A 27,374-nucleotide genomic window follows, 5' to 3' on the forward strand; every position below is an offset into this window, starting at 1 on the left:
TCAGAAACAAAAGATGACACGAGATGAAGTGTAAACGGAAATGGCAGCTGCCATGTGTGAGAGAGACAAAAAATGAAAGAAAGAGATCGGGGCCGAGGTTATGGTCTGAAATTGTTGAACTCGATGTTGAGTCCAGAAGTCTGTAAAGTGCCTAATCGAAAGAGGAGGTGCTGCTCCTCGAGCTTACGTTGAGCTTCATTGGAACAGTGTAAGAGGCCGAGGACAGAGAGGTCAGAGTGGGAGTGGAGCGGAGAATTAGTGACAGGCGACCGGAAGCTCGGGGTCACCCTTACCGACTGAACGGAGGTGATCTGCAAAGCGGTCGCCCAATCTGCGTTTGGTTTCCCCAATGTAGAGGAGAATTAAAGTGACAGACTAATCTAATTGAATTTTTTGATGAAGTAACAGGCAGGATTGATGAAGGGAATGCAATGGATGTTGTCCACATGGATTTTAGGAAGGTGTTTGACAAAGTACCACATAGAAGGCTGGGTAACAAAATTGAGGCTCATGGAATAGGTGGGTCAGTGGCAGCTTGGATAAGGAATTGGCTTAAGGACAGAAAACAGTGAGTTGTGGTAAATGGCTGTTTTTCAGACTGGAGGATGGTAGACAGTGGTGTTCCCCAAGGGTCGGTGCTGGGGCCACTGGAGGATGGTAGACAGTGGTGTTCCCCAAGGGTCGGTGCTGGGGCCACTGGAGGATGGGAGACAGTGGTGTTCCCCAAGGGTCAGTGCTGGGGCCACTGGAGGATGGGAGACAGTGGTGTTCCCCAAGGGTCAGTGCTGGGGCCACTGGAGGATGGTAGACAGTGGTGTTCCCCAAGGGCCGGTGCTGGGGCCACTGGAGGATGGTAGACAGTGGTGTTCCCCAAGGGTCAGTGCTGGGGCCACTGGAGGATGGTAGACAGTGGTGTTCCCCAAGGGTCAGTGCTGGGGCCACTGGAGGATGGTAGACAGTGGTGTTCCCCAAGGGTCAGTGCTGGGGCCACTGGAGGATGGGAGACAGTGGTGTTCCCCAAGGGTCGGTGCTGGGGCCACTGGAGGATGGTAGACAGTGGTGTTCCCCAAGGGTCAGTACTGGGGCCACTGGAGGATGGGAGACAGTGGTGTTCCCCAAGGGTCGGTGCTGGGGCCACTGGAGGATGGTAGACAGTGGTGTTCCCCAAGGGTCGGTGCTGGGGCCACTGGAGGATGGTAGACAGTGGTGTTCCCCAAGGGTCAGTGCTGGGGCCACTGGAGGATGGGAGACAGTGGTGTTCCCCAAGGGTCGGTGCTGGGGCCACTGGAGGATGGGAGACAGTGGTGTTCCCCAAGGGTCGGTGCTGGGGCCACTGGAGGATGGTAGACAGTGGTGTTCCCCAAGGGTCGGTGCTGGGGCCACTGGAGGATGGTAGACAGTGGTGTTCCCCAAGGGTCAGTGCTGGGGCCACTGGAGGATGGTAGACAGTGGTGTTCCCCAAGGGTCAGTGCTGGGGCCACTGGAGGATGGTAGACAGTGGTGTTCCCCAAGGGTCAGTGCTGGGGCCACTGGAGGATGGGAGACAGTGGTGTTCCCCAAGGGTCGGTGCTGGGGCCACTGGAGGATGGTAGACAGTGGTGTTCCCCAAGGGTCAGTGCTGGGGCCACTGGAGGATGGTAGACAGTGGTGTTCCCCAAGGGTCAGTGCTGGGGCCACTGGAGGATGGGAGACAGTGGTGTTCCCCAAGGGTCAGTGCTGGGGCCACTGCTTTTTTAGTTAGATAGATACAGGAAACTTTGAGATATCCGGCACCGACGGGACCGACCTGTTGCCGTCCCATCAAAACTGCCGGACAAACCAGCGCTAATGTTAAAACATACAGAGCTTTTGAGCTCTGTATTTAGCAACAATCCCTGTTGCTTAGCGACAGCTTCTAAACAGTCGGCCGTAGCTTGCAAGCGTCTCTGTAGCTAAGCAACAGCTTCAGCATGACCTTGCAGAGCCTGACTGCGAAAAAAAAAAGCAACGAGAAGTAAAAAAACTTATAGGAAACGGCTCCTGAATTTTGCCGGTAGATAGAGCCTTCCGGACATTTAACCACCGGATAAATGAAAGTTTCCTGTAGATAGATATCGATATAGTAGATGCATTGCTGGTCATCTTCCAAAATTCGATAGTCTCTGGAACAGTACCCATGGATTGGAGGGTAGCTAATGTTACCCCACTATTCAAAAAAGGTGGAAGAGAGAAAATGGGGAATTACAGACCGGTAAGCCTGACATCGGTAGTGGGGAAATGCTAGAGTCCATTATAAAGGATGTAATAGCAGAGCACTTGGAAAACAGTGACTGGGTCGGACAAAGTCAACATGGATTTACAAAAGGTAAATCGTGCTTGACTAATCTACTGGAATTTTTTTAGGATATAACTGGTAGAATAGATAAGGGAGCACCAGTGGATGTGGTGTATTTGGACTTTCAGAAGGCTTTCGATAAGGTCCCGCATAAGAGATTAGCGTGTAAAGTTAAGGCACATGGGATTGGGGGCAAGGTATTGACTTGGATAGAGAACTGGTTGGCAGACAGAAGCAAAGAGTTGGAATAAATGGGTCTTTTTCCGAGTGGCAGGCAGTGACTACTGGGGTACCGCAGGGATCGGTCCTTGGACCCCAGCTATTCACAATATAAATTAATGATCTAGACGACGGAACTCCAAGTTTGCAGACGACACAAAGCTGGGTGGGCGTGTCTGCTGTGAGGAGGATGCCGAGAAACTCCAGTATGATTTGGACAGGTTGGGTAATTGGGCAGAAGCATGGCAGATGCAATATAACGTGGATAAATGCAAGGTTATCCACTTTGGTGTCAAAAACAGGAAGGCAGATTATCAGAATGGCAATAGATTGGGAGAAGGGGAAGTGCAACGAGACCTGGGTGTCCTTGTGCACCAGTCGCTGAAGGTGAGCATACAGGTGCAGCAGGTGGTTAAGTAGGCAAATGGTATGTTGGCCTTCGTAGTGAGAGGGTTTGTGTACAGGAACAAGGATGTCTTGCTGCAGTTGTACAGGGCCTTGGTGAGACCACTCCTTGAGTATTGTGTGCAGTTTTGGTCGCCTTATCTGAGGAAGGATGTTCTTGCCTTGGAAGGAGTTCAGCGAAGATTCACCAGGCTGATACCTGGGATGGCAGGAATGATGTATGAGGAGAGATTGGGTCGATTAGGCTTATACTCGCTGGAGTTTAGAAGAATGAGAGGGGATCTCATTGAAACTTATAAAATTCTAACAAGACTAGACAAACTAGATGCAGGAAGGATGTTCCCGATGGTCGGGGAGTCCAGAACCAGGGGTCACCGTCTAAGGATAAGGGGTAAGCCATTTATGACAGAGATGAGGAGGAATTTCTTCACCCAGAGAGTGGTGAACCTGTGGAATTCTCTACCACAGAAGGCAGTGGAGGCCAATTCATTAAATATATTCAAGAAGGAATTGGATATATTTCTTAAGGCTAAAGGGATCAAGGGATATGGGGAGAAGGCAGGAATGGGGTACTGAATTTGGATGATCAGCCATGATCTCATTGAATGGCGGAGCAGGCTCGAGGGGCCGAATGGCCTACTCCTGCTCCTATCTTCTATGTTTCCCTCACTGATTGTGGCTCTTCACCAACACCGACTTTACAAAGAAAGCCCCGCGCGGCAGCCTGGAGCTCAGGGGCCCAGCGTGCAGGCGCGGGGGAGGATGATTGACAGGGGCCCAGGGTGTGTGCTGAGCATGCGCGGTGCGGGCCGGGCACCTGTGGAGCAGGAGAGGGCGGGCCATGGGGCGCATGCGCGGTGTCAGCCACAACTCAGCGCGGCGGCCGGAGTGCTTTCTGGAGCGCGGGGGTTTGTGGGGGTTGCAGCCGCCATTACTGTTGATCCTTGCAACCAACCTGTGCAGCAGCTGGGGCCTGAAGATCAGCTTCACTGCCCCTGGGCTGGGAAAGGGGGACATGAGACAACATTCTCCCTCTTACCCCTTTCTACACTCCTTTTACAGGGTTTTAGAAGTGGAGCATTTACAGACAGGAAGCTCAGACCAGACATCACCTCAAGATCTGACAGAGTCGCTCAATTCATCAGGACCTGATTCAGTCGCTCCTCCAATCTGCTGATACACCAGCGAGTTCACACTGATGAGAGACCTTTTAAATGTTCTGAGTGTGGAAAGAGCTCCAAAATATACGAGTAGCTAAAGAGACACCAGTGGCTACACACTGGGGAGAGAACGTTTAGCTGTTCCGGAAGGGATTCATTCAGCCATCCGCTACGATGATACACCAGCAAATTCACACTAGGGAGAGACCTTTAACCCGCTCCGTGTGTGGGCAGGGATTAATTGCACCCTCTGTGCTGCTGAGACACCAGCTTGTCCACACTGATGAGAGACCGTTGACCTGCTCCGTGTTTTTGAAGCGATTCTCTCATTCTGCCACCCTCCTGAGACACCAGCTTGTTCACATTAAATGTTCTGACTGTGGGAAGAGATTTAAAAGGTCCCAGGATCTGAAGAGACACCAGCTGGAGAGAGCAGGAGAGATTCTGTTCACCTGCTCCGTGTGTGGGAAGAGATTCACTCGGTCCTCGAATCTGCTGGCACACCAGCGAGTTCACACTGGGGAGAGGCCGGTGAAACATTCCGACTGTGGGAAAAACATTAAAAGGTCCCAGGAGCTGAAGGGACACCAGCTGGAGGTAGCAGGAAAGAGGCCATTCACCTGTTCTGTGTGTGGGAAGGGATTCATTCAGTCCTCGACTCTGCTCCAACACCAGCGAGTTCACACTGGGGAGAGACCGTTCACCTGTTCCGTGTGTGGGAAGGGATTCACTCATTCATCCAATCTACTGAGACACAAGCGAATTCACACTGGGGAGAGGCCATTCACCTGCTCCGTGTGTGGGAAGGGATTCACTCAGTCATCCCACCTACTGACACACCAGCGAGTTCACACTGGGGAGAGGCCATTCACCTGTTCCGTGTGTGGGAAGGGATTCATTCAGTCCTCGACTCTGCTCGAACACCAGCGAGTTCACACTGGGGAGAGGCCGTTCACCTGTTCCGTGTGTGGGAAGGGATTTATTCAGTCCTCGACTCTGCTCGAACACCAGCGAGTTCACACTGGGGAGAGGCCATTCACCTGCTCTGTGTGTGGGAAGGGATTCACTCAGTCAACCAATCTGCTGACACACAAGCGAGTTCACACTGGGGAGAGGCCGTTCACCTGCTCCGTGTGTGGGAAGGGATTCACTCGGTCCTCTAATCTGCTGAAACACCAGCGAGTTCACACTGTTCTGTAGCACAGGGCCCTGTAGACATCTGGGGTGACATGAACGTGGAATGTTTGAATGTTTTATAAATTCTTGGACTGCTGTTTAATCTTTAGGACTGTTGTGCTGATGATTCCCTTCGATTGACTGTTCATGGTGTTCCATAGAATGTACAGCACAGAAACAGGCCATTCGGCCCAACTGGTCCATGCCAGTGTTTATGCCCCACACCCACCCTACTTCAATTAACCCCATCAACATATCCTCCTATTCCTTACACACTCATGTGGCTTCCCCTTAAATGCATCTGTACTTTTAGCCTCAACTACTCTTTGTAGTGGCGAGTTCCACATTCTCACCACTCTCTGGGTAAACAAGTTTCCCCTGAATTCCCTGCTGGATTTATTAGTGGCCATCTTATATTTTGTGGATGTTAAAATCCAGCCCAGTTATTGGGGTTTTAATATTCTGTATCAATAAATCAGCTTTGTTTGAAACACACAGTCGATTGAGTCCTTGTTTCTAAGATAAGACGAGAGTTAATTGATGGCTTGTTACAGACATTCCCGGTCCTCTCAATATCTGTGTCCAGGAGAGAAGCTTCTGTTACTTTGTGCGTTTTATTACCATCGAGGTTCTGGATGTCACTGTGGGGAATGGAACACTTTAACATTCTCAGCACCTGGTGTCAACATCAAACACTCCCAGGGCAGGTACAGCACGGGTTAGATACAGAGTAAAGCTCCCTCTACACTGTCCCATCAAACATTCCCAGGGCAGGTACAGCACGGGTTAGATACAGAGTAAATCTCCCTCTACACTGTCCTGTCAAACACTCCCAGGGCAGGTACAGCACGGGTTAGATACAGAGTAAAGCTCCCTCTACACTGTCCCATCAAAAACCCCAGGGCAGGTACAGCACGGGTTAGATACAGAGTAAAGCTCCCTCTACACTGTCCCATCAAACACTCCCAGGGCAGGTACAGCGCGGGTTAGATACAGAGTAAAGCTCCCTCTACACTGTCTCATCAAACACTCCCAGGGCAGGTACAGCACGGGTTAGATACAGAGTAAAGCTCCCTCTGCACTGTCCCATCAAACACTCCCAGGGTAGGTACAGCATGGGTTAGATACAGAGTAAAGCTCCCTCTACACTGTCCCGTCAAACACTCCCAGGGTAGGTACAGCATGGGTTAGATACAGAGTAAAGCTCCCTCTACACTGTCCCATCAAACACTCCCAGGGCAGGTACATCACGGGTTAGATACAGAGTGTCAGCCGTGGCTCAGGCTGCAGCACTCTCTCCTCTGAGTCAGAAGGTTGTGTGTTGAAGTCCCACTCCAGAGACTCGAGTCTAAAACTCTGTGCTGCCCCTCCAGTGCAGTGCTGAGGGAGTAAAGCCCAGTGCAGAGTAAAGTTCCCTCTGCACTGCTCCACTAACATGCCTGAGCCCCAAACTCAGAAGAGCGCCCTCTGCTGCATTCTTAGGCAGTCCCTCAGAACCGCAGATGACTTGCTTCCACATTAAAAATGAGTTCCCAGGTGACTGATGAGTCCAATGCAGGACCTACAGTCTCTGTCACAGGTGGGGCAGACGGTGGTTGAAGGGGCGGGTGGGTGGGGTACTTGGGTTGACGTGCGCTCCTTCCGATGCCTGCGCTTGGCTTCCGCTTGCTCCCGGCGAAGAGACTCGAGGTGTTCGGCGCCTTCCTGGATGCTTCTCCTCCACTTCGTGCGGTCTTGGGCCAGGGATTCCCAGGTGTCGATGGGGATGTTGCACTTTTTCAAGGAGGCTTTGAGGGTGTCCTTGAAGCGTTTCCTCTGCCCACCTGGGGCTCTCTTGCCGTGCCGGAGCTCCGAGTAGAGCGCTTGTTTTGGGTGTCTCGTATCGGGCATGTGGACAATGTGACCCATCCATCGGAGCTGATTGAGCGTGGTCAGAGCTTCGATGTTGGGGAATGTTGGCCTGAGCAACAACACTGACGTTGGTGCGCCTATCCTGCCAATGGATTTGCAGGACCTTGCGGAGGTAGCGTTGGTGGTACCTCTCCAGTGCTTTGAGGTGCCTGCTGTGCATGGTCCATGTCTCTGAGGCATACAGCAGGGCGGGTATCACTGCTGCTCTGTAGACCATGAGCTTAGAGCCGGGTTTGAGGTCCTAGTCTTGAAACACACTCTTCCTCAGGCGATCGAAGGCTGCACTGGCACACTGAAGGCAGTGTTGAACTTCGTCGTCGACGTCTGCCCTTGTTGACAGTAGGCTCCCGAGGTATGGAAAGTGGTCCACGTTGTCACATTCCACTTGTCTCAGCAGCGGGAGAAGCAGGCGGCGGAGGTCCCGCCCCTCGGACACCCCGATTGGTTGGAGGACCCGCCGCCACCTCAGTCCTCCAAGCTCTGCCTGCTGTCTCCCTATTGGTCGGAGCTCCCGTCAGTCACCGCCGTGGAGTTGATGACGTGCCCCAGTCCGGCTCCCTGCAGAAGACAAGGGGCTGCGGCCACTCAATCCGCTCCGCTCGGTGCCGGGAGGGCGCTGGGACGGTACGGTTTGTATTTTCTTTTTATTTATCTCCCCGCCCGCGCTTCTCTCCGCTATATATAAAAGAAAACTCATAAAACTCACTTTCTGCCGGTGATCCGGACTCTCAGGCGGGGTGTGTGCTGAGCATGCGCGCTGCGGGCCAGGCGCCTGTGGAGCAGGAGAGGGTGGGGCCATGGGGCGCATGCGCGGGGTCAGCCACAACTCAGCACGACGGTCGGAGCGCTTTCTGGAGCGCGGGGGTTTGTGGGGATTGCAGCCGCCATTACTGTTGATCCTTTCAACCAACCTGTGCAGCAGCTGGGGCCTGAAAATCAGCTTCCCTGCCCCTGGGCTGGGAAAGGGCGACATGAGACAACATCCTCCCTCTTACCCCTTTCTACACTCCTTTTACTGGGTTTAAAAGTGGAGCATTTACAGACAGGAAGCTCAGACCAAACAGTTTGATTCATCAGGACCTGAATTTCATCAACCTTTGCACATGGAAGAGGAGCGCAGCGATCGCAGCGTGCACAAATTGCACACATGTTGCATGTGTGGACGTGGATTCAGCCGATTGCCCGACCTGGAGGGCCCCAAGGGCAGGCACACTGGAGACGGTATGAATGTGAGGACTGTGGGAAGAGGTTCACCCAGCTGACTAGCCACGAGTGCACTCATATCAGGAACCGACTGCATAAATGCGAGGACTGCAGGACGGGATACCTTCACCCATATGCGCTGGAAGCTGAGCGGCGGGCTCACACCGGGGAGAGGCCGTTCACCTGCTCCGTGTGTGGGAAGGGATTCGCTCAGTCCTCCAACCTGCGGACACACCAGCGAGTTCACACCGGGGAGAGACCGTTCCCCTGCCCCGTGTGTGGGAAGGGATTCGCTCAGTCCTCCAACCTGCGGACACACCAGCGAGTTCGCACCGGGGAGAGGCCATTCATCTGCCCTGTGTGTGGGAAGGGATTCGCTCAGTCCTCCAACCTGCGGACACACCAGCGAGTTCACACCGGGGAGAGGCCATTCATCTGCTCCGTGTGTGGGAAGGGATTCGCTCAGTCCTCCAACCTGCGGACACACCAGCGAGTTCACACCGGGGAGAGACCGTTCCCCTGCCCCGTGTGTGGGAAGGGATTCGCTCAGTCCTCCAACCTGCGGACACACCAGCGAGTTCACACCGGGGAGAGACCGTTCCCCTGCCCCGTGTGTGGGAAGGGATTCGCTCAGTCCTCCAACCTGCGGACACACCAGCGAGTTCACACCGGGGAGAGACCGTTCCCCTGCCCCGTGTGTGGGAAGGGATCCGCTCAGTCCTCCAACCTGCGGACACACCAGCGAGTTCACACCAGGGAGAGGCCATTCATCTGCCCTGTGTGTGGGAAGGGATTCGCTCAGTCCTCCAACCTGCGGACACACCAGCGAGTTCACACTGGGGAGAGGCCGTTCCCCTGCCCCGTGTGTGGGAAGGGATCCGCTCAGTCCTCCAACCTGCGGACACACCAGCGAGTTCACACCGGGGAGAGGCCGTTCATCTGCCCTGTGTGTGGGAAAGGATTTGCTCAGTCCTCCAACCTGCGGACACACCAGCGAGTTCACACCGGGGAGAGACCGTTCCCCTGCCCCGTGTGTGGGAAGGGATTCGCTCAGTCCTCCAACCTGCGGACACACCAGCGAGTTCACACCGGGGCGAGACCGTTCCCCTGCCCCGTGTGTGGGAAGGGATTCGCTCAGTCCTCCAACCTGCGGACACGCCAGCGAGTTCACACCGGGGAGAGGCCATTCATCTGCCCTGTGTGTGGGAAAGGATTCGCTCAGTCCTCCAACCTGCGGACACACCAGTGAATTCACACCGGGGAGAGGCCGTTCACCTGCCCCGTGTGTGGGAAGGACTTTACGTATTTGGCCAACCTGCGGACAAACCAGCGAGTTCACTCTGATGAGAGGCCATTTAAATGTTCAGACTGTGGAAAGAGCTTTAAACGCTCCCAGTATCTGATGAAGCACCAGCGGCTGCACACTGGAGAGAGACCGTACGGCTGCTCTCACTGCCACAAGAGGTTTGTGAACTCCGTGGACCTGCTGACGCATCAGCGAGTTCACACTGGGGCGAGGCCGTTCAGCTGCTCCGTGTGCAGGAAGGGATTCGCTCATTCGTTCAGCCTACAGAGCCACCGGAGAGTACACACCGGGAAGAGTCCGTTCACCTGCTCCGTGTGCGGGAAGGGATTCACTGAGTCCTCGAATCTGCTGGTACACCAGAGAATTCACACTGGGGAGAGGCCATTCACCTGCTCCGTGTGCGGGAAGGGATTCGCTCAGTCTACCCTCCTGCTGATGCACCAGCGAGTTCACACCGGGGAGAGGCCGTTCACCTGCTCCGTGTGTGGGAAGGATTTCACGTGTTTGTCCAACCTGCTGGGACATCAGCGAGTTCACTCTGACGAGAGGCCATTTAAATGTTCAGACTGTGGGAAGAGCTTTAAACGCTCCCAGTATCTGATGAAGCACCAGCGGCTGCACACTGGAGAGAGACCGTACAGCTGCTCTCACTGCCACAAGAGGTTTGTGAACTCCGCGGACCTGCTGACGCATCAGCGAGTTCACACCGGGGAGAGGCCGTTCACCTGCTCCGTGTGCGAGTAGGGATTCGCTCATTCATTCAGCCTGCAGACCCACCGGAGAGTACACACCGGGAAGAGTCCATTCACCTGCTCCATGTGTGGGAAGGGATTAGCTGAGTCCTCGAATCTGCTGGTACACCAGAGAATTCACAATGGAAAGAGGCCATTCACCTGCTCTGTGTGTGGGAAGGGATTCGCTCAGTCTACCCTCCTGCTGATACACCAGCGAGTTCACACTGGGAAGAGGCCGTTCATCTGCTCCGCGTGTGGGAAGGGATTCACTCGGTCCTTTCACCTGCTGAGACACCAGCAAGTTCACACCAAGGAGAGACCGTTCACAGGTGGCACAGGATTGATTCAGTCCTCCAGCCAACTGAAACAGCAGCCACTTTGAAGTGGAGAGAGGCTGTTCACCTGCTCCCAGTGCAGGAAGGGATAAACTCAGTCGTCCAGCCTGCTCGGACACCAGCGAGTTCACACCGGACAGTCGCCGTTCGCTGAGCGTCCAACCTATTTAGAGAGCTGCGAGTTCCCACTGAGACCCTGTAAAATGTTCTGACCATGGGAAGAGATTTAAAAGTGCTGTCACACTGAGGCGAGGCCATTCAACAGGGGTTCAGGAGGAGGTCATCAGACAGGTCCAAACAATCCCATTTCCTGAGTGTGACATCGAGTGTACAGCACAGAAAGAGGCCATTCGGCCCAACAGGTCCATGCTGGCGTTTATGCTCCACACGAGCCTCCTCCCGCCCTACTTCATCTAACCCGAGCAGCATATCCTTCTCGCAGTAACCAAGCTTGTGTATAAGAACAGGCCACTTAAACCGGTCAGTTGGAACAGACTCGAGAAGATCGCGCGCGAATCCACTGTACTTCTATTCTCCAGATTGAGGGAATTATATACGACATATTGACTGGGCAAATCAAATTACCACTAATGGTGTGGAGGACAAATTCTTGGAATGCACGTGAGGTGGTTTCCTGGATCAGTATGTGGAGGAACCAACCAGGGAACAGGCTAGTCTGGATCTGGTACTGTGTAATGAGAAAGGGCTAATCAATAATCTTTTGGTAAAGGGGCCTTTAGGGACAAGTGACCATAATATGATTGAATTTTACATTAAGTTTGAGAGTGATGTAGTCCAATCTGAAACTAAGGTCTTCAATCTAAACAGAGGAAACTACAAGGGTATGAGGGACAAGTTGGCCATGGTAGATTGGGAGACTACACTAAAAGGTATGAAGGTGGACATACAATGGCTAACATTCAAGGAAATAATGCATAAATTGCAACAAACATATATTCCTCTAGGGCATAAAAACCCAAAAGGAAAAGTGATCCAACCGTGTCTAACAAAAGAAATGAAAGCTAGTATTAAGCCAGAAAAAGCAGTCAGCCTGAGGATTGGGATCTTTTTAGAAATCAGCAAAGGGGGACCAAGAAATTGATAAAGAAAGGGAAAATGGAATATGAGCACAAACTAGCGAAAAATATAAAAACGGATTGTAAAAGCTTCTATAGGTATGTGAACAGGAAAAGACTGGCGAAGGTAAATGTAGGTCCTTTACAGTCAGAGATGGGAGAATTTATAATGGAGAATGAGGAAATGGCAGAGAAATTAAATAAATACTTTGTTTCTGTCTTTATGGAGGAAGACACAAAAAACCTCCCAGAAATACGAGAAAACCAAGGGTGTGGCGAGAATGAGGAACTTAAAGAAATTATTATTAGTAAAAAAACAGTACTAGCAAAATTAATGGGACTAAAAGTCGATAAATCCCAAGGACCGGATGACCTACATCCTAGGGTTTTGAAAGAGGTGGCCATTGGAATAGTGGGCGCATTGGTTGTCATCTTCCAAAATTCTATAGATTCTGTAACGGTTCCTGCAGATTGGAGGATAGCAAATGTAACCCTGCTATTTAAGAAAGGAGGGAGAGAGAAAATGGGGAACTACAGACCTGTTAGCCTCACGTCAGTAGTTGGGAAAATGCTGGAATCTATTATAAAGGATGCAATAACTGGGCACTTAGAAACTAATAGTAAGATTGGGCAGAGTCAACATGGATTTATGAAAGAGAAGTCCTGTTTGACAAACCTCTTGGAGTTCTTTGAGGATGTAACTAGTGGAGTAGACAAAGGGGAACTGGTAGATGTGGTGTATCTGGATTTTCAGAAGGCCTTCGATAAGGGCACATGGAATTGGGGGTAATATACTAGCATGGATTGAGAATTGGTTAACAGACAGAAAACAAAGAGTAGGGATAAACGGATCTTTTTCAGGATGGCAGGCTGTGACTAGTGGGGTACCACGGGGATTGGTGCTTGGGCCCCAGCTATTCACAATCTAGATCAATGATTTGGATGAGGGGACTAAATGTAACATTTCCAAATTTGCTGATGATAGGTGGCAGTGTCAGTTATGAAGAGGATGTGAAGAGGCTTCAAGGGGATCTCGACAGGCTCAGTGAGTGGGCGAGAACATGGCAGATGGAATATAATGTGGATAAATGTGACGTTATCCACTTTGGTAGAAAAAATAGAAAGGTAGAATATTTCCTAAATGGTGAAAGATTGGGGAATGCAGATGCTCAAAGAGACCTGGGTGTCCTTGTACATGAGTCACTGAAAGTGAATGTGCAGGTGCAGCAAGCCATTAGGAAGGCAAATGGTATGCTGGCCTTTATTACAAGAGGATTTGAGTACAGGAATAATGAAGTCTTACTCCAATTATATAGGGCCTTGGTGGGACCACACCTGGAGTACTGTGTACAATTTTGGTCTCCTTACCTAAGGAAGGATATACTTGCCATAGAGGGAGTGCAACGAAAGTTCACGAGATTGATTCCTGGGATGGCGGGACTGTCGTATGAGAAGAGATTGAGTAAACTAGGCCTGTATTCTCTTGAATTCAGAAGAATGAGAGGGGATCTCATTGAAGCATACAAAATTATTACAGGGCTTGATAGGGTGGATGCTGGGAGAATGTTTCCCTTGGCTGGGGAGTGTAGAACCAGGGGCCACAGCCTCAGGATAAAGGGTAGGCCGTTCAGGACTGAGATGGGAAGAAATTTATTCACAAAGATGGTGGTGAATCTTTGGAATTCTCTACCCCAGAGGGCTGTGGAGGCTCAGTCATTGGGTATATTCAAAACAGAAGTCGATAGATTTCTGACTAGTAAGGGCATCAAGGGATATGGCGATAGGGCCGGTGAATGGAGTTGAGACAGAAGATCAGCCATGATCTCATTGAATGGCAGAGCAGGCTCGAGGGGCCGAATGGCCGACTCCTGCTCCTATTTCTTATGTTCTTAAACCCTTATAAATCACTGGTTAGGCACCAGCTGGAGTATTGTGTCCAATTCTGGGAACCACACTTTAGGAAAGATGTCAAGGCCTTGGAGAGGGTGCAGAGGAGATTTACCAGGATGGTTCCAGGGATGAGGGACTTCAGTTATGTGGAAAAACTGGAGAAGCTGGGATTGTTATCCTTAGAGCAGAAGGTTAAGGAGAGATTTAATAGAGGCGTTCAAAATCATGAAGGGTTTGGATAGAGTAAATAAAGAGAAACTGTTTCCAGTGGCAGGAGGGTCGGTAACCAGAGGACACAGATTGAAGATAATCGGTAAAAGAACCAGAGGTGACATGAGGAAACAGTTTTTTACACAGTGAGTTGTTGTGATCTGGAATGCGCTGCCTGAAAGGGCGGTGGAAGCAGATTCAATAGTAACTTTCAAATGAGAATTGGATCGCTACTTTAAGGGGAAAAATTTGCAGGGATATGAGGGGAGTGGGATTAATTGGAGAGCTCTTTCAAAGACTTCAAGGGTTAAGTTATGAGGAGAGATTACACAAACTAGGGTTGTATTCCCTAGAATTTAGAAGGTTAAGGGGCGATCTGATGGAAGTTTTCAAGATATTGAGGGGAAATAGAGAGGGGCGATAGAGAGAAACTATTTCCGCTGGTTGGGGATTCTAGGACTAGGGGGCATAGTCTAAAAATTAGAGCCAGACCTTTCAGGAGTGAAATCAGGAAACACTTCTACACACAAAGGGTGGTAGAGGTTTCGAACTCTCTTCCGCAAACGGCAATTGATGCTAGATCGTTCATTTTAAATCGGAGACTGATAGATTTTTGTTAACCAAAGGTATTAAGGGATATGGGCCAAAGGCGGGTATATGGAGTGAGGCTGCAGACCAGCCATGATCTCACTGAATGGCGGAGCAGGCTCGCGGGACTGAATGGCCTACTCCTGCACTTTATAGAAACAGAGAAACATAGAAGATAGGAGAAAGAGTAGGCCATTCAGCCCCTCGAGCCTGCTCCGCCATTCAATGAGATCATGGCTGATCATCCAAACTCAATACTCTGTCCCTGCCTTCTCCCCATATCCCTTGATCCCTTTAGCCTTAAGAAATATATCTAACTCCTTCTTGAATATATTTAATGAATTGGCCACAACTGCCTTCTGTGGTAGAGAGTTCCACAGGTTCACCACTCTCTGGGTGAAGAAATTCCTCCTCATCTCTGTCCTAAATGGCTTACCCCTTATCCTTAGACTGTGACCCCTGGTTCTGGACTCCCCAACCATCGGGAACATCCTTCCTGCATCTAGTCTGTCTAGTCCTGTTAGAATTTTATAAGTTTCAATGAGATCCCCTCTCATTCTTCTAAACTCCAGTGAGTATAAGCCCAATCGACACAATCTCTCCTCATACGTCATTCCTGCCATCCCAGGTATCAGTCTGGCGAATCTTCGCTGCACTCCCTCCATGGCAAGAACATCCTTCCTCAGATAAGGCGAACAAAACTGCACACAATACTCAAGGTGTGATCTCACCAAGGCCCTGTACAACTGCAGCAAGACATCCTTGTTCCTGTACTCGAACCCTCTCGCTACGAAGGCCAACATACCATTTGCCTTCTTAACCGCCTGCTGCACCTGCATGCTTACCTTCAGCGACTGGTGCACAAGGACACCCAGGTCTCATTGCACTTCCCCTTCTCCCAATCTATTGCCGTTCAGATAATAATCTGCCTTCCTGTTTTTTGCCACCAAAGTGGATAACCTCGCATTTATCCACATTATACTGCATCTGCCATGTTTCTGCCCAATCACCCAACCTGTCCAAATCAGCCTGGAGTTTCTCGGCATCCTCCTCAAAGCACACACACCCACCCAGCTTTGTGTCGTCTGCAAACTTGGAGATATTACATCTAGTTCCCTCGTCTAGATCATTAATATATACTGTGAATAGCTGGGGGTCCGAGCACCGATCACTGCGATATCGCTCTATAATTCTTTAAAATAGGCTTTGCAGACTCAGCAAACCTTATTTGCTTTGCTGTTTTTTGGCTGACGAAATAAAAGTTATTTTTTGGCTGCAGGTATTTAATTGAGTTAGTTCCTGCTTGCTGTCAGTCCTGACCCGTGGTCCCGCCCATTCTTGCACCTCATTGGCTGACACGCCGCTGTCAATCGACACCACGAGGGGATCGCAATGGTCGGGGAGTCCAGAACCAGGGCTCACAGTCTAAGGATAATGGGTAAGCCATTTAGAACAGAGATGAGAAGGAATTTCTTCACCCAGAGAATGATGCGCTGTGAGGAGGATGCCGAGAAACTCCAGTACGATTTGGACAGGTTGGGTGATTGGGCAGAAGCATGGCAGATGCAGTATAATGTAGATAACTGCGAGGTTATCCACTTTGGTGTCAAAAACAGGAAGGCAGATTATTATCTGAATGGCAATAGATTGGGAGAAGGGGAAGTGCAACGAGACCTGGGTGTCCTTGTGCACCAGTCGCTGAAGGTAAGCATGCAGGTGCAGCAGACGGTTAAGAAGGCAAATGGTATGTTGGCCTTCGTAGCGAGAGGGTTTGAGTACAGGAACAAGGATGTCTTGCTGCAGTTGTACAGGGCCTTGGTGAGACCACACCTTGAGTATTGTGTGCAGTTTTGGTTGCCTTATCTGAGGAAGCATGTTCTTGCCATGGAAGGAGTGCAGCGAAGATTCACCAGGCTGATACCTGGGATGGCAGGAATGATGTATGAGGAGAGATTGGGTCGATTGGGCTTATACTCGCTGGAGTTTAGAAGAATGAGAGGGGATCTCATTGAAACTTTAAAAATTCTAACAGGACTCGACAGACTAGATGCAGGAAGGATGTTTCTGATGGCCGGGGAGTCCAGAACCAGGGGTCACAGTCTAAGGATAAGGGGTAAGCCATTTAGGACAGAGATGAGGAGGAATTTCTTCACCCAGAGGGTGGTGAACCTGTGGAATTCTCTACCACAGAGGGCGGTGGAGGCCAATTCATTAAATATATTCAAGAAGGAGTTGGATATATTTCTTAAGGCTAAAGGGATCAAGGGATATGGAGAGAAGGCAGGGACAGGGTACTGAATTTGGATGATCAGCCATGATCTCATTGAATGGCGGAGCAGGCTCGAGGGGCCGAATGGCCGACTCCTGCTCCTATCTTCTATGTTTCTATGTTTCTAAAATAGGCTTTGCTGACTCAGCAAACCGCATTTGCTTTGCTGTTTTTTGGCTGAGTAAATAAAAGTGTTTTTTTGGCTGCATGCAGGTATTTAATTGAGTTAGTTCAGGCTTGCTGTCAGTCCTGGTCCCGGTCCCGCCCCTTCCTGCACCTCATTGGCTGATACCGCTGTCAATCGATACCACGAGGGGGAAGGGAGGGTGATTGACAGGTGACGATTGATAGAAGCGCCTGCCCGCGCTGTGATTGGTGCAGGGGAAGGCAAGTGGGCGTGTCCGGCCCCCGGGCCCACTTGGGGGAGTCAAAGGCTGGCTGGGGCGCATGCGCAGCCCGCCTCGCACCGTTGGGAAGCTTTTCAAATATTTTTTTTTGCGAAACAAATTCAAAACACTCATTAATTCCCCAAACCTCCTCCCCTGTAAAGTGCGATTATTATTATTCTTGTTTTTCCTCATTTGTGTGGGGTGTCTTTTTTTTACCAACCGACCCCTGGGCGTTGCGTGCTGGCGTGAGCGCGTAATCGGAGGGAGTTTGATTGACGCGGGGCGCCCGCCAATCAGGAGCGCGGAAAACGCTGGGAGGACCGGGCGGGCTGACGGTCCTCCAACCAATGGCGGCGCGGGAGGGAGGGGGGCGGGACCTCGGTGGGCTGCAGGCCGCTTTCCTGCTTTCATTGTCTGCAGGAGCTGTTAAAGGGAAGGGGAGGAGGGGGTGGAAAAAACCTAGCTTGAGTGTTTATTCCTTTACATTACCTTTATTGCAAGGTTATTCATCAACTGCATTCATTTAAAAATAAGTGAACCTTTTCTCTTTTCGACTTTTATCCAGAACAAAGAGCCCTGGTGCTGTGAACATTTGGTGGGCAGCCACTTTTAAAGGGACAAAGACCAGCATTCTTCCTCCCCTCTCTCTCTCTCTCTCTTGAGTATTTGTGGTGGGTGAGGGTGAGGGTGAGGTGGGGGGGGGGGAGGTGAGTCAAAGGGGACTGCGGCCCCTTTTCAACAAAAACAATTGCTTGGCCATTTAAAGGGGAATGGGTGCCCCCCAGGTATTTAAAGGGGCAGTGCCTCTCTCTCTCTATCATGTAAGAGCAGGGAGGTTCTGCTTGAACTGTACAAAACACCAGTTAGGCCACCGGCTAGAGTGCTGCGTGCAGTTCTGCTTGCCCCATTGCAGGAAAGATGTGACTGCTCGAGACGGGAGATTTACGAGGATGTTGCCAGGACTAGAGAATTTCAGCTACAAGGAAAGATTGAATACATAGAAACATAGAAGATAATCTACATCCTAGAGTACTTAAGGACGTGGCCCTAGAAATAGTAGATGCATTGCTGGTCATCTTCCAAAATTCGATAGACTCTGGAACAGTACCCATGGATTGGAGGGTAGCTAATGTTACCCCACTGTTCAAAAACGGTGGTAGAGAGAAAACGGAGTATTACAGACCGGTTAGCCTGACATTGGTAGTGGAGAAAATGTTAGAGTCCATTATAAAAGACGTAATAGCAGAGCACTTGGAAAACAGTGACCGGATCGGACAAAGTTAACATGGATTTACAAAAGGTAAATCGTGCTTGACTAATCTACTGGAATTTTTTGAGGATGTAACTGGTAAAATAGATAAGGGAGAACAAGTGGATGTGGTGTCTTTGGACTTTCAAAAGGCTTTCGATAAGGTCCCGCATAAGAGATAGAAACATAGAAGACAGGAGTAGGCCATTCGGCCCCTCGAGCCTGCTCCGCCATTCAATGAGATCAGTGCTGATCATCCAAATTCAGTACCCTGTCCCTGCCTTCTCCCCATACCCCTTGATCCCTTTAGCGTTAAGAAATATATCCAACTCCTTCTTGAATATATTTAATGAATTGGCCTCAACTGCCTTCTGTGGTAGAGAATTCCACAGGTTCACCACTCTCTGGGTGAAGAAATCCCTCCTCATTTCTGTCTTAAAAGGCTTACCCCTTATCCTTAGACTGTGACCCCTGGTTCTGGATTCCCTGACCATTGGGAACATCCTCCCTGCATCCAGTCTGTCCATCCTGCCAGAATTTTTCAGTTTCAATGAGATCCCCTCTCATTCTTCTAAACTCCAGCGAGTACAAGCCCAATCGACCCAATCTCTCCTCATACATCATTCCTGCCATCCCAGGTATCAGCCTGGTGAATCTTGGCTGGACTCCTTCCATGACAAGAATATCCTTCCTCAGATAAGGTGACCAAAACTGCACACAATACTCAAGGTGTGGTCTCACCAAGGCCCTGCACAACTGCAGCAAGACATCCTTGTTCCTGTACTCAAACCCTCTCGCTATGAAGGCCAACATACCATTTGCCTTCTTACCCGCCTGCTGCACCTGCATGCTTACCTTCAGCGACTGGTGCACAAGGACACCCAGGTCTCGTTGCACTTCCCCTTCTCCCAATCTATTGCCGTTCAGATGATAATCTGCCTTCCTGTTTTTGACACCAAAGTGAATAACCTCACATTTATCCATATTATATTGCATCTGCCATGCTTCTGCCCAATCACCCAACCTGTCCAAATCATCCTGGAGTTTCTCGGCATCCTCCTCACAGCACACACGCCCACCCAGCTTTGTGTCGTCTGCAAATTTGGAGATATTACATCTAGTTCCCTTGTCTAGCTCATTGATATATATTGTGAATAGCTGGGGTACAAAGATCGATCCCTGCGGTACCCCACTAGCCACTGCCTGCCACTCGGAAAAAGACCCGTTTATTCCAACTCTTTGCTTTCTCTCTGCCAACCAGTTCTCTATCCAAGTCAATACCTTGTCCCCAATCCCATGTGCCTTAACTTTACACGCTAATCTCTTATGCGGGACCTTATCGAAAGCCTCCTGAAAGTCCAAATACACCTCATCCACTGGTTCTCCCTTATCTATTTTACTAGTTACATCCTCAAAAAATTCCAGTAGATTAGTCAAGCATGATTTACCTTTTGTAAATCCATGTTGACTTTGTCCGATCCGGTCACTGTTTTCCAAGTGCTCTGCTATTACATCTTTTATAATGGACTCTAGCATTTTCCCCACTACCGATGTCAGGCTGACCGGTCTATAATTGCCTGTTTTCTCTCTACCACCTTTTTTGAATAATGGGGTAACATTTGCTACCCTCCAATCCATGGGTACTGTTCCAGATTCCATCGAAAACCCAGCAGCTTCTCCTCCATCTCCACTCCAGCTCAAACTGCTGCAACAAAAAGACCTACACAGGCGGCCAGGGACCGACTTCCGTCACCTGCAATAAAACTCTTCCCGACAGCCACTGACTAATGGCGGCCGCAGCACCCACAATTCCCGGCGCCCCAGAAACCGCTCTATCCAACGCGCTGATTTCCCCGCTGAGAGTGCGCATGCTCCCCGGCGCCGCGGGCCATTCTGGGAGCCTGGCTCCTGTCCTTTGTCCCGAGTCGGCCTCGGTGGAACAGACTGAAGAAACCGGGAAGCGGCGGCTCGGATGGGGGAGGCGCTGCAACCTGGGTTTCCTGGTGCCGGGGCCCTGGCCGCACGTCCGCCGGGCCCGCATGCTCTGATTCTGATTGAGGTTTTTGATGAGGTAACAGAGAGGGTTGATGAGGGCAATGCGGTTAACGTGGTGTACATGGATTTCCAAAAGGCGTTCGACAGCGTGTAATGTTAAGGCACATGGGATTGGGGGCAAGGTTTTGAATTGGATAGAGAACTGGTTAGCAGACAGAAAGCCAAGAGTTGGAAGAAACGGGTCTTTTTCCGAGTGGCAGGCAGTGACTAGTGGGGTATCGCAGGGATCGGTCCTTGGACCCCAGCTATTCACAATATATATTAATGATCTAGACAAGGGAACTAGATGTAATATCTCCAAATTTGCAGACAACACAAAGCTGGGTGGGCGCGTGTGCTGTGAGGAGGATGCCGAGAAACTCCAGTATGATTTGGACAGGTTGGGTGATTGGGCAGAAGTATGGCAGATGCAGTATAATGTGGATAAATGTGAGGTTATCCACTTTGGTGTCAAAAACAGGAAGGCAGATTATTATCTGAATGGCAATAGATTGGGAGAAGGGGAAGTGCAACGAGACCTGGGTGTCCTTGTGCACCAGTCGCTGAAGGTAAGCATGCAGGTGCAGCAGGCGGTTAAGGAGGCTAATAGTATGTTGGCCTTCGCAGCGAGAGGGTTTGAGTACAGGAACAAGGATGTCTTGCTGCAGTTGTACGGGGCCTTGGTGAGACCACACCTTGAGTATTGTGTGCAGTTTTGGTCGCCTTATCTGAGGAAGGATGTTCTTGCCATGGAAGGAGTGCAGCGAAGATTCACCAGGCTGATACCTGGGATGTCAGGAATGACGTATGAGGAGAGAGTGGGTCGATTGGGCTTGTACTTGCTGGAGTCTAGAAGAATGAGAGGGGATCTCATTGAAACTTATAAAATTCTAACAGGACTACACAGACTAGGTGCAGGAAGGATGTTTCCGATGGTCAGGGAGTCCAGAACCAGGGGTCACAGTCAAAGGATAAGGGGTAAGCCATTTAGGACAGAGATGAGGAGGAATTTCTTCACCCAGAGAGTGGTGAACCAGTGGAATTCTCTGCCACAGAGGGCGGTGGAGGCCAATTCATTAAATATATTCAAGAAGGAGTTAGATATATTTCTTTAGGCTAAAGGGATCAAGGGATATGGGGAGAAGGCAGGGACAGAGTACTGAATTTGGATCATCAGCCATGATCTCATTGAATGGCGGAGCAGGCTCAAGCAGGCTGAACATAAAAACATCTTCCATGTTTCTATGTTCAGCCTCAGACAAATGTTAGGGAGAGGGATGGAGTCAGTGGCTAGGGAACGGAGTTTGTGGGGTGTCTGTCCTTTTAACTACAATTCATAGAATTATAGAAATTTACAGTACAGAAGGAGGCCATTCGGCCCATCTTGTCCGTGCCGGCCGACAAAGAGCTCTCCTCCCTAATCCCACTTTCCAGCACTTGGTCCGTAGCCTTGTAGGTTACGGCACTTCAAGTGCATATCCAAGTACTTTTTAAATGTGATGAGAGTTTCTGCCTTATGCGGGACCTTATCGAAAGCCTTTTGAAAGTCCAAATACACCACATCTACTGGTTCTCCCTTATCAATTTACCAGTTACATCCTCAAAAAATTCCAGTAGACTAGTCAAACACGATTTACCTTTCGTAAAGCCATGTTGACTTTGTCCGATCTGGTCGCTTTTTTCCAAGTGCTCTGCTATTACATCCTTTATAATGGACTCTAGCATTTTCCCCACTACCGATGTCAGGCTTACCGGTCTGTAATTCCCCGTTTTCTCTCTACCACCCTTTTTGAATAGTGGGGTCACATTAGCTACCCGCCAATCCATGGGTACTGTTCCAGAGTCTATCGAATTTTGGAAGATGACCAGCAATGCATCTACTATTTCTAGGGCCACTTCCTTAAGTACCCTAGAATGTAGATTATCAGGCCCTGGGGATTTATCGGCCCTCAATCCCATCAAGTTCCATAACACCAATTCCCTACAAATACTGGTTTCATTCAGTTCCTCCCTTTCATCAGACCCTATGTTCCCCGACATCTCTGGGAGGTTATTTGTGTCCTCTTTTGTGAAGACAGAACCAAAGTATGTATTTAATTGGTCTGCCATTTCTTTGTTTCCCATTATAAATTCCCCTGATTCGGACTGCAAGGGACCTACGCTTGACTTCACCAATCTTTTTCTCTTCACATATCTATAAAAGCTTTTACAGTCAGTTTTTATGTTCCCTGCAAGCTTACTCTCATACTCTATTTCCCCCCTCTTAATTAATCCCTTTGTCCTCCTTTGTTGGATCCTAAACTGCTCCCAATCCTCAGGTTTACTGCTTTTTCTAGCCAATTTATATGTCCTTTCCTTGGATCTTATGCTATCCCTAATTTCCCTTGTTAGCCACGGTTGAGTCACCTTTTTTGTTTTAGTTTTATGCCAAACTGGGATGAACAAATTCTGTAGTTCATCCATGCGATCTTTGAAGGTTTGCCATTGCCCATCCACGTCAACCCTTTGAGTGACATTCCCCAATCAATCCTACCCAACTCGCACCTCATACCATCGTAGTCTCCTTTATTTAAATTCAGTACCCTAGTCTCCGAGTCAACTATTTCACTCTCCATCTTAATGAAGAATTCTATCATATTATGAACGCTCCAACCCAAGGGGCCTCGCACAACAAGATTGCTAATTAATCCTTTCTCATTACATAATACCCAGTCTAAGTTGGCCTGTTCTCTAGTTGGTTCCTGGACATATTGTAAAGCAATATACAGAGTAAAGCTGCCTCTACACTGTCCCATCAAACACTCCCAGGGCAGGTACAGCACAGGTTAGATACAGAGTAATGATCCCTCCACACTCTCCCATCAAACACTCCCAGGTCAAGTACAGCATGGGTTAGATGCAGACTAAAGCTCCCTCTACACTGTCCCATCAAACACTCCCAGGGCAGGTACAGCACGGGTGAGATACAGAGTAAAGCTCCCTCTACACTGTCCCATCAAACACTCCCAGGGCAGGTACAGCACGGGTTAGATACAGAGTAAAGCTCCCTCTACACTGTCCCATCAAACACTCCCAGGGCTGGTACAGCATGGTTTAGATACAGAGTAAAGCTCCCTCTACATTGTCCCATCAAACACTCCCCGGGCAGGTACAGCACGGGTTAGATACTGACTAAAGCTCCCGCTACACTCCCAGGGCAGGTATAGCACGGGTTAGATAAAGAGAAAAGCTCCCTCTGCACTGCCCTATCAAACATTCCCAGGGCAGGTACAGCACGGGTTAGATTCAGGCTAAAGCTACCTCTACATTGTCCCATCAAACACTCCCAGGGCAGGTACAGCACGGATTAGATACAGAATAAAGCTCCCTCTACACTGTCCCATCAAACACTCCCACGGCAGGTACAGCAGGGGTTAGATTCAGACTAAAGCTCCCTCTACATTGTCCCATCAAACACTCCCAGGGCAGGTACAGCACGGGTTAGATACAGAGTAAAGCTCCCTATACACTGTCCCATCAAACACTCCCTGGGCAGGTGCAGCACGGATTAGATACTGACGAAAGCTCCCGCTACGCTCCCAGGGCAGGTATAGCACGGGTTAGATAAAGAGAAAAGCTCCCTCTGCACTGTCCCATCAAACACTCCCACGGCAGGTTCAGCACGGGTTAGATACAGAGTAAAGCTCCCTCTACACTGTCCCATCAAACACTCCCAGGGCAGGTATAGCACGGGTTAGATACAGAGTAAAACTCCCTCTAAACTGTCCCATCAGACACTCCCAGGGCAGGTACAGCACGGTTTAGATGCAGAGTAAAGCTCCCTCTACACTGTCCCATCAAACACTCCCAGGGCTGGTACTGCATGGGTTAGATACAGAGTAAAGCTCCCTCTACGTTGTCCCATCATACACTCCCAGGGCAGGTACAGCACGGGTTAGATACAGAGTAAAATGCCACTGCACTGTCCCATCAAACACGCCCAGGGCAGGTACAGCACGGGTTAGATACAGAGTAAAGCTCCCTCTACACTGTCCCAAACAACACTCCCAGGGCTGGTACAGCACGGTTTAGATACAGAGGAAAGCTCCCTCTACACTGTCCCATCAGACACTCCCAGGGCTGGTACAGCACGGTTTAGATACAGAGTAAAGCTCCCTCTACACTGTCCCATCAAACACTCCCAGGGCTGGTACAGCACGGGTTAGATACAGAGTAAAGCTCCCTCTACACTGTCCCCATCAAACACTCCCAGGGCAGGTACAGCACGGGTTAGATACTGAGTAAAGCTCCCTCTACACTGTCCCATCAAACACTCCCAGGGCAGGTACAGCATGGGTCAGATACAGAGTAAAGCTCCCTCTACACTGTCCCCATCAAACACTCCCAGGGCTGGTACAGCACGGGTTAGATACAGAGTAAAGCTCCCTCTACACTATCCCATCAAACACTCCCAGGGCAGGTACAGCACGGGTTAGATACAGAGTAAAGCTCACTCCACACTGTCCCATCAAACACTCCCAGGGCAGGTACGTCATGGGTTAGATACAGAGTATAGCTCCCTCTACACTGTCCCATCCAGCACTCCCAGTGCGGGTACAGCACGAGTTAGATACAGAGTAAAGCACCCTCTACATTGTCCCATCCAGCACTCCCAGGGCAGGCACATCATGGGTTTGATACAGAGTAAAGTTCCCTCTACGCTGTCGCATCATACATTCCCACGGCATGCACGTCACGGGTTAGTTACAGAGTAAAGCTCCCTCTACACTGCCCCATCAAACACTCCCAGGGCAGGTACAGCATGGGTTAGATACAGAGTAAAGCTCCCTCTACACTGTCCCATCAAACACTCCCAGGGCTGGTACAGCATGGTTTAGATACACAGTAAAGCTCCCTCTACATTGTCCCATCAAACACTCCCAGGTCAGGTACAGCACAGGTTAGATACAGAGTAAAGCTCCCTCTACATTGTCCCATCAAACACTCCCCGGGCAGGTACAGCATGGGTTAGATACTGACTAAAGCTCCCGCTACACTCCCAGGGCAGGTATAGCACGGGTTAGATAAAGAGAAAAGCTCCCTCTGCACTGCCCTATCAAACATTCCCAGGGCAGGTACAGCACGGGTTAGATTCAGGCTAAAGCTACCTCTACATTGTCCCATCAAACACTCCCAGGGCAGGTACAGCACGGATTAGATACAGAATAAAGCTCCCTCTACACTGTCCCATCAAACACTCCCAGGGCAGGTGCAGCACGGATTAGATACTGGCTAAAGCTCCCGCTACGCTCCCAGGGCAGGTATAGCACGGGTTAGATAAAGAGAAAAGCTCCCTCTGCACTGCCCTATCAAACATTCCCAGGGCAGATACAACACGGGTTAGATACAGACTAAAGCTCCCTCTACGCTGTCCCATCATACACTCCCAGTGCAGGTACAGCACAGGTTAGATACAGAGTAAAGCTCCCTCTACGCTGTCCCATCAAACACTCCCAGGGCAGGTACAGCACAGGTTAGATACAGAGTAAAGCTCCCTCTACACTGTCCCATCAAACACTCCCAGGGCAGGTACAGCACGGTTTAGATGCAGAGTAAAGCTCCCTCTACACTGTCCCATCAAACACTCCCAGGGCTGGTACTACATGGGTTAGATGCAGAGTAAAGCTCCCTCTACACTGTCCCATCAAACACTCCCACGGCAGGTACAGCAGGGGTTAGATACAGAGTAAAACTCCCTCTAAACTGTCCCATCAGACACTCCCAGGGCAGGTACAGCACCGTTTAGATGCAGAGTAAAGCTCCCTCTGCACTGTCCCATCAAACACTCCCACGGCAGGTACAGCAGGGGTTAGATTCAGACTAAAGCTCCCTCTACATTGTCCCATCAAACACTCCCAGGGCAGGTTCAGCACGGGTTAGATACAGAGTAAAGCTCCCTCTGCACTGTCCCATCAAACACTCCCAGGGTAGGTACAGCACGGGTTAGATACAGAGTAAAACTCCCTCTAAACTGTCCCATCAGACACTCCCAGGGCAGGTACAGCACGGTTTAGATGCAGAGTAAAGCTCCCTCTACACTGTCCCATCAAACACTCCCAGGGCTGGTACTGCATGGGTTAGATACAGAGTAAAGCTCCCTCTACGTTGTCCCATCAAACACTCCCAGGGCAGGTACAGCACGGGTTAGATACAGAGTAAAATGCCACTACACTGTCCCATCAAACACGCCCAGGGCAGGTACAGCACGGGTTAGATACAGAGTAAAGCTCCCTCTACACTGTCCCAAACAACACTCCCAGGGCTGGTACAGCACGGTTTAGATACAGAGGAAAGCTCCCTCTACACTGTCCCATCAGACACTCCCAGGGCTGGTACAGCACGCTTTAGATACAGAGTAAAGCTCCCTCTGCACTGTCCCATCAAACACTCCCAGGGCTGGTACAGCACGGGTTAGATACAGAGTAAAGCTCCCTCTACACTGTCCCCATCAAACACTCCCAGGGCAGGTACAGCACGGGTTAGATACTGAGTAAAGCTCCCTCTACACTGTCCCATCAAACACTCCCAGGGCAGGTACAGCATGGGTCAGATACAGAGTAAAGCTCCCTCTACACTATCCCATCAAACACTCCCAGGGCTGGTACAGCACGGGTTAGATACAGAGTAAAGCTCACTCTACACTGTCCCATCAAACACTCCCAGGGCAGGTACGTCATGGGTTAGATACAGAGTATAGCTCCCTCTACACTGTCCCATCAAACACTCCCAGTGTGGGTACAGCACGGGTTAGATACAGAGTAAAGCACCCTCTACATTGTCCCATCCAGCACTCCCAGGGCAGGCACATCATGGGTTTGATACAGAGTAAAGTTCCCTCTACGCTGTCGCATCATACATTCCCACGGC

The 27,374-nt window shown here is 50.1% G+C and overlaps 1 pseudogene; it reads left to right on the forward strand.

The window, feature by feature from the left end:
* LOC147084184 (uncharacterized) overlaps window positions 1-10,810 on the forward strand; it is a 107,444-nt pseudogene extending 96,634 nt beyond the window's left edge.
* Window positions 10,811-27,374: the final 16,564 nt, after the last annotated feature.

The sequence above is a fragment of the Somniosus microcephalus genome, unplaced genomic scaffold, assembly GCF_052327205.1.
Source record: "Somniosus microcephalus isolate GS21.2 unplaced genomic scaffold, FLI_Smic_1.0 scaffold1, whole genome shotgun sequence".
In the NCBI taxonomy this organism is placed as follows: Eukaryota; Metazoa; Chordata; class Chondrichthyes; order Squaliformes; family Somniosidae; genus Somniosus; species Somniosus microcephalus.